This window comes from Silene latifolia, chromosome 11 (genome assembly GCF_048544455.1).
Source record: "Silene latifolia isolate original U9 population chromosome 11, ASM4854445v1, whole genome shotgun sequence".
NCBI classification, from domain to species: Eukaryota; Viridiplantae; Streptophyta; class Magnoliopsida; order Caryophyllales; family Caryophyllaceae; genus Silene; species Silene latifolia.
The window spans coordinates 19,489,558-19,503,485 of record NC_133536.1 but is presented as its reverse complement, the minus strand read 5'-3'; the positions used below and the strand labels follow the sequence as shown (position 1 = coordinate 19,503,485).

The following is a 13,928-nucleotide window of genomic DNA, read 5'->3' as shown; positions in this document are numbered from 1 at the left end:
TTATGAGGTAAGAATTTTGAACATTTTATAGCAGTAACAGTAAGTTTCATTCCTGTTTACCATTTTCTTCAATTCACTTGGTTTTTATGAACTATTTGAACAAGTATAGTTGCAATTGTTGTAGGTATCTGAGTGATCTTAGTGATACTATGAAGTCTAGTACTTTATATGGATTCTTGTCCCCCGAGCTGTTGTCAAAAGTTTCATCCGAAAGTGAAGATTTTCGATCAGATTATGTTGCTAGAGCTATGACTTGTAGGGAATGTGGCAGGGGTCGAAAACTTATATTTGCAGCTTATCACGAAAGGTATACATATTTTCTCGAACTTTATATATATTTATTTATTATTGTTGTTAACTACGTGAAGATATTCTCATTGTTCCCTTGTTGTAATCGAAGTGATCATTGGATGTTGGCTGCGATTAGTCCATCTGATAATATTGTGTATTGGTGTGATCCTGCTGCATATACGGAGTCTCGCCGATTTTTCGTGGACACAATTAATAGGTTAGAAAATGGTTGAGACACTAGTTATTGTGGTTTGAATTATGTTTGATGTAAGTACTTATTTTAGTTAATTGAAATACAGAGCATTCGAGAAAAGAAACTCTATTGATCCACTTGCCGGGTTCGACGCAAAACCGCTTTCTTGGAAAATTATTAAGGTATACTTCTGCCTCTAATTCTGTCTAGCCATGCTACACTACAGACTAAGGTTAACTTAGGGTAATTTGATTTGATTTATGCATCTGCCCATGACTAAATTCTTGATCTGAGTAACAAGCAAGTCTGGTCTCTATAAGCAATTCTCAATCGCCTATGAATAGATAGTATATATAAATTCTCGAACCGAGTAACTTAGGGTAATTTGATTCGATTGATGCATCGCCCATGATTAGATAGTATAAATGCAGGCATTCGCAGTGTAGCATCCAGTTTTGATAAACCTCTTCTTGAGTCTAGGCACTCAACTCTGAAATAATCATATCAGCCCGTCAATCGGTGAATGCTATTAATCCATTTCTTTGTCATTTTGCTTCAATATCTTTGGTATTCATTCTCTCAAATCGATTAGCCACCCTCGATAGTAACAGTTGGACTGTGTCTTGGTCTCATTTTTGTCATCATTTTGCCGCTTTGTAATGAGGGTTAAAAAAAAGTAAAGTAGGTCCATTACATACCATGAATCCAAGCAACAAGATATCATAATGGTAAGCAGAAGGCTTTTTCAAATTGAACTCCTTTTGCTGTGCAAGTTGTGAAGCAACACTATGGTCAAAGAAGTACAGTCCTGCCACCATCAATGCCGGAATAAAGGCTCCAAATATATAGGCAACTGGTACCTTGCCCATATCCTTCATTTGAACATCACAAAATAAAACTCGAAATCACAAACTTGGAGTAAATCTAGAAAATTACTACAAAGTACAAACTTTTTGTTAGTCTTATTTCAACCTGGCCTTCAGGTCATCTGGTCTGGCTATTTCGGGTTCAGTTTTGGCGGACTCAGTTTTTTCGAGTTTCAGATGTTTTAAGATCAGTTGAGTCCAAGTGTAGGTCAGCTCAGGTGAAGTAGAAATGGTTCAACTCAGGTTTGCTGTCATATTTCGGTCATTGAATTGGGGCACAAATTATTGGTATTAAGGTCTCACCTAATTAGGGAATATGGATTATCCGGTAATTTTGGTACAGGTTATAGAGCTTTGGAAATTTATTAACTGTGGGAAGTTTTTCATGCTTGAGAAGTTGGCTTGCTTGTGTCTTGGTCTCATTTTTCGCTTTTGTCTGCACTCATTTTCCATATGACCAAATCTCTACTGGAACCTTTTTCTTCCGGTGTTGGTATTTCCAACTTATATGCCTTGAATTAGACTTGATTGGAAAAGCGTCTTCTCTTGGATTTTCTGACATTTTCTTGTACTTTTGATCATGTACTTGCAAAGAACTCATCAACTCATTGTGGTTTTTAATTTAGTGTCCTCGGCAGCCGGTTGGGACCGTATTATGCGGATATTATGTTTGCCGATATATGTTGGAGCTTATCAAAGCAAGATATGTTAATGTCGCCCATAATGTATGTATTTTTCCTTATCATTTCAATCATTTTCATCTCTTTGTTTTATTCTTTCCGTCTTGGTAATTATTTTACGTAACAAGCTAGTATTAAGTGAAGTTTTGGGTGTATGTATACAGTTCATGTTAACCGCCCCAACGACATATACGGTTGAGCAAATTGACGAGGTGCGAAATATTTGGGCTGAATTCACACTCAATTTTAAGCCGACAAGTAATGGTGGATGAAGACGATGATTACCAGTTACTTACGTATAGTTATTTTTGCACTTGGATAGAAATAAGTGATGCGGATTGAAATATTTTTATTTATACATTTTTTCGATATTTATACGTATATTTACTTTTGCACTTGGATAGGATTTTGTCTATTTTTGTAAGGAATTATAGTCATGAATTCAAATTAAATAAAAAGCTTGGTTTTTGTTCCGTAATACATCTTTGTGAAGTTTCGAATTGCAAGTATATATAGAATTCCTATAAGCTATACGATTTAATCGTGTAGGGGTTTCGAAAAAAAATATTTAAAAAAAAAAACAAAAATCAAAGAGAACGGTTCATGCAATACACGTTCTCCTTGAACCTCTAATACTATAATGGCGCCAAATTTGAATAAAATAACTGGCGCGGCGCCAAATTTCATTTTACCAAATTGGCGCTTTTTCTGTCTTTACAAAGAAAACGGGTCCATATGTAACCGTTCTCTTTGTAATATGATAATAGCACGGTTGTAGTGTAGAACCGTTCTCGTTGTAGTTACAAAGAGACCGGTTTGACTTCGTGTTAACCGTTCTCTTATGTCAAAGAGAACGCTTGGCCACAGCACGGTTGAAAGTTGTTTTAAGAACGGTTAGTGACCGTTCTCCTAGCTTAGAATTGTAGTAGTGTCGAAATATAGCATAAGGTGGGTGATTCTATGAGCATCCTTGGAACTTAGGCATCAACCCAAAATCTTGTGAGTCGCTTAAGTATTGTCTTGGAGAGCTCTTAACAGTTTATATCATTATATTTTCTACCTATAGATTTTATATGTCCCATATTGAAAAATATTGTAGATGTGGTAAATATACTATGTTTAAATAATATAATTAGAATTGTGTTAAAAAAATATTCTATCATTAGAGTATAGGTTCTTATCATTTGCACATATTTTAATTATGATAAAAAAAATAGAAAACAAAAGTCCATGGTAGTATGTGTAATCTATCAACGTTCAAGGTTATCATGAGAAAATTCTCATATTATAATGATATAGTTAATTAAATTTGCATTTAAAAGAGAGATATCCGTACCAATAAAACAATAAAGGGGATATTATTTTTTAATTGTTATTTTATTGTCACGTCATCAAACTTACCGTCCATTTAACAGGCTTTACATTAGGGGGTACCATGGGAAAAAAAATGGAACCTCAAGGGTACCATAGGCAGATTTTTAAAAGTAGGGGTAACATGGAAAATCTAACAAAATTAAGGGGTACCACGAGAAAGTTCCGTATCTCAATTATGTTAAATTTTTTTTTGAAGAAAAACAACGTACAAATATTAATGGAGAGTACTTGAAGGTGTAATTCTGAGTATGTTATTTGTCCCACATTGAAAAATAATGTAGGTTTGATAAATATATATCACGTATAAATATTAGAAGTGTCCCACATCAGAAAAAAAATCCAATTTTTGTGATCATATTACTTATAAATAGTAGAATTGTCCCACATCGAAAGATTAGTATAAGGTGGAGTAATTATATGATTATAAATAAGAGTTAAGTCACGTATATATTAATTTTTTATTTTTTTAAAGAGATATTTTAATAATAGGTAAACAAATCATTAGACATATAATGTAAAAATTAAACTTATAACGTTTTTTTTTTTTTTTTGCATTATAAATAAGCGAATTACCCCGTTGCAACGCACGGGCATTCAAACTAGTAACTAGTTTTGTGACCCGTGAAATTCACGGGTTGTTCTGTTTCTAGTGTAATACTTTAGTGATTTAATACAATAACATACTACGATCAATTTAATTTACGGTTTTCATGTTTTAAGGGTTGTATAAATTCAATTAGTCTTTTATACAACAGTTTATCAGCAATAAAAATTTCATACATTAGATATACTAAGATACCCCTATCAAAACTAAAGTAACTCAATGCAAGCTAAAATGAATTAATAATATAAGTACTCATATAATCAAATTAAACAAAACTATATTATCAAACAAAAATCTCCAAAGATATAACACCCTCACAAATTAGATATCAAGATTTCATCAACAATTCTTAAAATAACATAAAACACACAATTAGAAATGTTATGACAAAACTAACATTTCATACCCCCATAAAATTGAAGCTAATACAATAACAAATTGCGGAATTAAAAATTTTAAAGTAGCAACAAATTGAACAACAGTTGGATCATTATTGCCGAACACTTCACCTATTAAACAATATTATACAAAAAATGTTATGTCATCCCCTCAAATTTTCCACCTTTTTGTGATATTTCAAAATATATATAATAAATGCTCAAAAAATTATTAATCATCCACGATTCCACGTTGATGTCACCAACCTTTAGTTAGTATTTAAAATATAGTTGTGTAAGCAATCTTAGTATCTCACTTCTCCTTATAATCTTCTTTCTTCAATAGATCATACCTATTAAAAAAAAAGTAACACAATAATAGTGGAATTTGTTTTATGCAATATTATCGTTATTAACTTAGTTTCACTTTAAGTAATGAAAAAAAGAGGGAATGATAATAAAATCGTAGAGATGTAAGTATATTTACCTTAGAAGAGCTTAACACAATAAATAATCTTGATAGCACCTAAATGAGAACAAAACAAACACATACACGAAATTGAAAATGTGATGAACACTTCATAACCCAATGAAACTTCCAATAAAAAATAAAAAAAAAATTAGTTAATAATATCAGTGACACATACCATTCTACTAACGATAGAGATAGGAAATTTTTTGCTTACAAATTTCGCCTTCCATAAAAAATATGTAAACAATTGAGGATGCGTTTTATGGCTATTAAATATTATTTTTTCATTATTATCAAATTTAATATAGGTATAAATAAAGATCAAGTTCATGACTTTTGAGCATCCATTTTTCATTATTATGAAGTTTAATATAAACATAAATATGGGAAAATGAGAAATGGTATGTAAAAGGTTTGTATTATTATTATTATTATTATTATTATTATTATTATTATTATTGTTGTTGTTGTTGTTGTTGTTATTATTATTATTATTATTATTATTATTATTATTATTATTATTATTATTATTATTATTATTATTATTATTATCGTTATTATTATTATTACTATTATTATTATTATTATTATTATTATTATCGTTATTATCGTTATTATCGTTATTATCGTTATTATTATTATTATTATTATTATTATTATTATTATTATTATTATTATTATTATTATTATTATTATTTTCCTTACAAACTCCACTTTGCATGAAAATCGTTTAAAAAGTTATCTTGTATATGTAATTAAAATATGACATATTGATGATGATAGATATTTTAGTTTTCCTTTTAATTATATTTATAAATTTGTAGATATTAGTAGCTTTATAATCCAAATTATTATATTTTTTTTTATTTACTACATATCAGACCTTTTAGCTACTATCTTTATGGTTAAGGAGGAGTTAGGTGAACAAATTGAATGATTTAAATGATGAGACTAAATTCTTAATTTATTTTTATAATTTAAATCATGATCTTATGGTTTCCACACAAAAAATAAATATTACTAAACCTTATAATGAGTTTTAATAAATTTATTAAAATATCCTTAATATTAACAATAAAAATTAATAGAATTTAATTATGATAATTCTACATGGCAAAAATTAAATGTATTAAGTTGCCTTTTAACTATATAGCTAAAATATGACATATTGATGATGATAGATATTTTGGTTTTCCTTTTAATTATATTTATAAATTTGTAGATAGTAGTAGCTTTATAATCCAAATTATTAGATTTTTTATTTACTATATAAGACCTTTTAGCTACTATATTTATGGTTAAGGAGGAGTTAGATGAACAAATTGAATGATTTAAATGATGAGACTAAATTCTTAATTTATTTTTATAATTTAAATCATGATCTTATGGTTTCCACATAAAAAAAAAATTATTAAACCTTATAATGAATTTTAATAAATTCATTAAAGTAGTCTTAATATTAACAATATAAATTAATAGAATTTAATTATGATAATCCTATATGGCAAAAAATTAAATGTATTAAGTTGCCTTTTAACTATATAGTATAGATTATATAGATTTATATATGTGGCATTCGTAATGCACGCGTGGCTTTTTTTCGCCTATGTGGCTTTGTCTACGTGACCTTTTAAGGTTACCCTTTTAATATAGTTTTATAGATATTTTTTTTTACTACATATCAAACCTTTAGCTACTATCTTTATGGTTAAGGAGGAGTTAGGTGAACAAATTGAATGATTTAAATGATGAGACTAAATTCTTAATTTATTTTTATAATTTAAATCATGATCTTATGGTTTTCACACAAAAAATAAATATTACTAAACCTTATAATGAGTTTTAACAAATTTATTAAAGTAGCCTTAATATTAACAATAAAAATTAATAGAATTTAATTATGATAATTCTATATGGCAAAAATTAAATGTATTAAGTTGCCTTTTAACTATATAGTTAAAATATGACATATTGATGATGATAGATATTTTGGTTTTCCTTTTAATTATATTTATAAATTTGTAGATAGTAGTAGCTTTATAATCCAAATTATTAGATTTTTTATTTACTATATAAGACCTTTTAGCTACTATATTTATGGTTAAGGAGGAGTTAGATGAACAAATTGAATGATTTAAATGTTGAGACTAAATTCTTAATTTATTTTTATAATTTAAATCATGATCTTATGGTTTCCACATAAAATTTTTTTTATTAAACCTTATAATGAATTTTAATAAATTTATTAAAGTAGTCTTAATATTAACAATATAAATTAATAGAATTTAATTATGATAATCCTATATGGCAAAAAATTAAATGTATTAAGTTGCCTTTTAACTATATAGTATAGATTATATAGATTTATATATGTGGCATTAAGTAATGCACGCGTGGCTTTTTTCTTCGCCTATGTGGCTTTGTCTACGTGGCCTTTTAAGGTTACCCTTTTAATATAGTTTTATAGATATTTTAATTGTCATAAATCATATAGTAGCATAGTTATGAACTTTAATAAATGCTAGTCTTACTATATCATTTATACCAATTTGTAAAAAATTCTAAATTTTATATTTTTGCATAAATGATAAAATGAGTTAAATATTAGCTTACTACAAAATCTCATTACAATCTCTTATGTGTTATAAGACATATGCATTAGATAATATGATATCTACGCATAGTCATTATCTATGTCAATAGAATTTTTGTGTCCAATTTATTAATAAGATTGAGATATTCGCAACTCCAATTTCATTCTATGAGAGCTATTTTTGAAAGGAAAAATGATTAATAAAAAAGAAACACATACCCAAATAAAACATACATTTGAAAGTTTCTGAAATACTAAATTTTATTTATGAACCTAAAAACAATTAGTCATTCACATTCATATAGTCAATTTTGTAGTTAGTTTATAACATAGTATTGAGTGGAATGGAGGGAATATTTGTTTAAGCAACTCTAGTATTTCTCTTCTTCAAATAGTCTTCTTTCTCCAATGAACTATCCCTTATACAAATCCCCGAGGGATTAATAAAAAACAAAATGACAAAATGGTGGAATTTGATTTATGTAATATTAACCTTATCGTTACTAATTTAAGTTTTCCCTTAAATAATGTAAGAAATAGGGTATTGAATCATAAAGATGTAAGTATATTTACCATTGAATAACACAACTCCACAACCCCTGATAACCCCTGAGAATAAAAACAACATATATGTGAAGGTTAAAAATGTGAAGATTACTTCATAACCAATGGAACTTAAAAATAAATAAATAAATTATTATTTTAAAATCTTAGTACACTTAACTTAATGTTGATACATTAATAAGAATATTGACACACACACACACACACACACACACACACACACACACACACACACACATAATTCTTTTGGCGATGGGAGTTAAAACATATTCGCTTGAATTTCGGCTCACAAATGTTGTCTTCCATCAAACATGTATAGCAAAATGAGGATGCGTTTTATGACTTTTAGTTTTTTTTTTAATTATTACCAAATTTAATATATACATAAATATGTATAAATGTTTTATGACTTTTGAGCATTCATTTTCATTATTAGAAAATTTAATAAATATAGAGTAATGAGAAATGAAATATAAAATGTTTACCTTTTTTTTTTTTTTTTTTTTTAAAGAAACAAAATCCACATTGCATGAGAATTATTTAGGGAGTTATCTTATAAACTAAAAAATGGTAGATATTTTATCTTACCTTTTATTTATAAATCATATTTATAGATTTACATATGTATTCAATTTAATGAAATTGAGCAAATTTATTGCAATAATATTTAAGAAGGAGTTGCACATATAAATAATTTAATGAGAATTATTTAGCTAAAATATGACATATTGATGATGATAGATATTTTGGTTTTCCTTTTAATTATATTTATAAATTTGTAGATAGTAGTAGCTTTATAATCCAAATTATTAGATTTTTTATTTACTACTCCCTCCATTCAACTCCACTTTACAACTTTTGTTTTTACACGGATATTAAAGAGCGGATTAAAAAAGTATTAAAAGTACATGGGGAAAGAGAAAGAAGAGGTTAAAAATATTAAAAAAACATAAAGGTGGGGTTTTATGGTGGGTTAGTGTGGGGTTTGGGTGACATTTTTTGTAAATAAAGATTTTCAATAAGGATAGAATTGTCATTTTTTTAGCCAAATAAGGAAACCTGTAAAGTGGAGTTGAATAGACGGAAATGGAATACATGTAAAGTGGAGTTGAATAGAGGGAGTATATAAGACCTTTTAGCTACTATATTTATGGTTAAGGAGGAGTTAGATGAACAAATTGAATGATTTAAATGATGAGACTAAATTCTTAATTTATTTTTATAATTTAAATCATGATCATATGATTTCCACATAAAAAAAATTTTATTAAACCTTATAATGAATTTTAATAAATTTATTAAAGTAGTCTTAATATTAACAATATAAATTAATAGAATTTAATTATGATAATCCTATATGACAAAAAATTAAATGTATTAAGTTGCCTTTTAACTATATAGTATAGATTATATAGATTTATATATGTGGCATTCGTAATGCACGCGTGACTTTTTTCTTCGCCTATGTGGCTTTGTCTACGTGACCTTTTAAGGTTACCCTTTTAATATAGTTTTATAGATATTTTTTTTATTTACTACATATCAGACCTTTTAGCTACTATCTTTATGGTTAAGGAGGAGTTAGGTGAACAAATTGAATGATTTAAATGATGAGACTAAATTCTTAATTTATTTTTATAATTTAAATCATGATCTTATGGTTTCCACACAAAAAATAAATATTACTAAACCTTATAATGAGTTTTAATAAATTTATTAAAGTAGCCTTACTATTAACAATAAAAATTAATAGAATTTAATTATGATAATTCTACATGGCAAAAATTAAATGTATTAAGTTGCCTTTTAACTATATAGTTAAAATATGACATACTGATGATGATAGATATTTTGGTTTTCCTTTTAATTATATTTATAAATTTGTAGATAGTAGTAGCTTTATAATCCAAATTATTAGATTTTTTATTTACTATATAAGACCTTTTAGCTACTATATTTATGGTTAAGGAGGAGTTAGATGAACAAATTGAATGATTTAAATGTTGAGACTAAATTCTTAATTTATTTTTATAATTTAAATCATGATCTTATGGTTTCCACATAAAATTTTTTTTATTAAACCTTATAATGAATTTTAATAAATTTATTAAAGTAGTCTTAATATTAACAATATAAATTAATAGAATTTAATTATGATAATCCTATATGGCAAAAAATTAAATGTATTAAGTTGCCTTTTAACTATATAGTATAGATTATATAGATTTATATATGTGGCATTCGTAATGCACGCGTGGCTTTTTTCTTCGCTTATGTGGCTTTGTCTACGTGGCCTTTTAAGGTTACCCTTTTAATATAGTTTTATAGATATTTTAATTGTCATAAATCATATAGTAGCATAGTTATGAACTTTAATAAATGCTAGTCTTACTATATCATTTATACCAATTTGTAAAAAATTCTAAATTTTATATTTTTGCATAAATGATAAAATGAGTTAAATATTAGCTTACTACAAAATCTCATTACAATCTCTTATGTGTTATAAGACATATGCATTAGATAATATGATATCTACGCATAGTCATTATCTATGTCAATAGAATTTTTGTGTCCAATTTATTAATAAGATTGAGATATTCGCAACTCCAATTTCATTCTATGAGAGCTATTTTTGAAAGGAAAAATGATTAATAAAAAAGAAACACATACCCAAATAAAACATACATTTGAAAGTTTCTGAAATACTAAATTTTATTTATGAACCTAAAAACAATTAGTCATTCACATTCATATAGTCAATTTTGTAGTTAGTTTATAACATAGTATTGAGTGGAATGGAGGGAATATTTGTTTAAGCAACTCTAGTATTTCTCTTCTTCAAATAGTCTTCTTTCTCCAATGAACTATCCCTTATACAAATCCACTGAGGGATTAATAAAAAACAAAATGACAAAATGGTGGAATTTGATTTATGTAATATTAACCTTATCGTTACTAATTTAAGTTTTCCCTTAAATAATGTAAGAAATAGGGTATTGAATCATAAAGATGTAAGTATATTTACCATTGAATAACACAACTCCACAACCCCTGATAACCCCTGAGAATAAAAACAACATATATGTGAAGGTTAAAAATGTGAAGATTACTTCATAACCAATGGAACTTAAAAATAAATAAATAAATTATTATTTTAAAATCTTAGTACACTTAACTTAATGTTGATACATTAATAAGAATATTGACACACACACACACACACACACACACACACACACACACATAATTCTTTTGGCGATGGGAGTTAAAACATATTCGCTTGAATTTCGGCTCACAAATGTTGTCTTCCATCAAACATGTATAGCAAAATGAGGATGCGTTTTATGACTTTTAGTTTTTTTTTTAATTATTACCAAATTTAATATATACATAAATATGTATAAATGTTTTATGACTTTTGAGCATTCATTTTCATTATTAGAAAATTTAATAAATATAGAGTAATGAGAAATGAAATATAAAATGTTTACCTTTTTTTTTTTTTTTTTTTTTTTTTAAAGAAACAAAATCCACATTGCATGAGAATTATTTAGGGAGTTATCTTATAAACTAAAAAATGGTAGATATTTTATCTTACCTTTTATTTATAAATCATATTTATAGATTTACATATGTATTCAATTTAATGAAATTGAACAAATTTATTGCAATAATATTTAAGAAGGAGTTGCACATATAAATAATTTAATGAGAATTATTTAGCTAAAATATGACATATTGATGATGATAGATATTTTGGTTTTCCTTTTAATTATATTTATAAATTTGTAGATAGTAGTAGCTTTATAATCCAAATTATTAGATTTTTTATTTACTACTCCCTCCATTCAACTCCACTTTACAACTTTTGTTTTTACACGGATATTAAAGAGCGGATTAAAAAAGTATTAAAAGTACATGGGGAAAGAGAAAGAAGAGGTTAAAAATATTAAAAAAACATAAAGGTGGGGTTTTATGGTGGGTTAGTGTGGGGTTTGGGTGACATTTTTTGTAAATAAAGATTTTCAATAAGGATAGAATTGTCATTTTTTTAGCCAAATAAGGAAACATGTAAAGTGGAGTTGAATGGACGAAAATGGAATAAATGTAAAGTGGAGTTGAATAGAGGAGTATATAAGACCTTTTAGCTACTATATTTATGGTTAAGGAGGAGTTAGATGAACAAATTGAATGATTTAAATGATGAGACTAAATTCTTAATTTATTTTTATAATTTAAATCATGATCATATGATTTCCACATAAAAAAAATTTTATTAAAACTTATAATGAATTTTAATAAATTTATTAAAGTAGTCTTAATATTAACAATATAAATTAATAGAATTTAATTATGATAATCCTATATGACAAAAAATTAAATGTATTAAGTTGCCTTTTAACTATATAGTATAGATTATATAGATTTATATATGTGGCATTCGTAATGCACGCGTGACTTTTTTCTTCGCCTATGTGGCTTTGTCTACGTGACCTTTTAAGGTTACCCTTTTAATATAGTTTTATAGATATTTTTTTTTATTTACTACATATCAGACCTTTTAGCTACTATCTTTATGGTTAAGGAGGAGTTAGGTGAACAAATTGAATGATTTAAATGATGAGACTAAATTCTTAATTTATTTTTATAATTTAAATCATGATCTTATGGTTTCCACACAAAAAATAAATATTACTAAACCTTATAATGAGTTTTAATAAATTTATTAAAGTAGCCTTACTATTAACAATAAAAATTAATAGAATTTAATTATGATAATTCTACATGGCAAAAATTAAATGTATTAAGTTGCCTTTTAACTATATAGTTAAAATATGACATACTGATGATGATAGATATTTTGGTTTTCCTTTTAATTATATTTATAAATTTGTAGATAGTAGTGGCTTTATAATCCAAATTATTAGATTTTTTATTTACTATATAAGACCTTTTAGCTACTATATTTATGGTTAATGAGGAGTTAGATGAACAAATTGAATGATTTAAATGTTGAGACTAAATTCTTAATTTATTTTTATAATTTAAATCATGATCTTATGGTTTCCACATAAAATTTTTTTTATTAAACCTTATAATGAATTTTAATAAATTTATTAAAGTAGTCTTAATATTAACAATATAAATTAATAGAATTTAATTATGATAATCCTATATGGCAAAAAATTAAATGTATTAAGTTGGCTTTTAACTATATAGTATAGATTATATAGATTTATATATGTGGCATTCGTAATGCACGCGTGACTTTTTTCTTCGCCTATGTGGCTTTGTCTACGTGGCCTTTTAAGATTACCCTTTTAATATAGTTTTATAGATTAGTATTGAGATTAATATAAGAAAAATAGATTAATATTGCTAATGATCTTTGGAAAGTGTAGTAATTAAGAAGTTGTCTCTTTTTAAATTTAAAATTCAAAATTTTCAAATTTAATCCTCTAAAAACTTATTTGAAAAAGATTTCAGATGGTCCCAACAAAACTCCACTTGACGCGCGCTCACTGACCTGTGTACCAAAAGCCTTGTACACCCCGTGTATTCCTAGCCTTTTTCGGATAAAATAGCTTTTACTGCTTCGACAATATACACACGATATGTGTCCCATCAATCGTTTGGTTGAGATGGTCAATTCTAATATATTCACATCCCCTTTACTATTAAGAAAAATAATTAGTCTCATCATTAGAGACGAATAAATTCACTCCGTGAATAGATGCTTTGTTTGTGTTGTTTATTAGGGTTGAAGTTAGAACGAGAGGTGGAGAGAAGATAAGTTTTGTTACTGCTATACAGACTTATGGAGTATTGACTATAGTGCTGCATTTTCAAGCTGTAATTTTTTTTTTTAAATTGAACGGGTCTAAGGGTCGGGTCCAGGTCTCAGAGCATC

General features: G+C 26.6%; 1 long non-coding RNA gene across 1 annotated transcript; it reads left to right on the top strand.

Moving 5' to 3' along the window:
• Positions 1–588: 588 nt before the first annotated feature.
• LOC141612772 (uncharacterized) lies at positions 589–2,363 on the top strand. The gene is made up of 3 exons (XR_012529197.1): positions 589–666; positions 1,977–2,079; positions 2,195–2,363. It is a non-coding gene; the product is annotated as an uncharacterized LOC141612772 (long non-coding RNA).
• Positions 2,364–13,928: the final 11,565 nt, after the last annotated feature.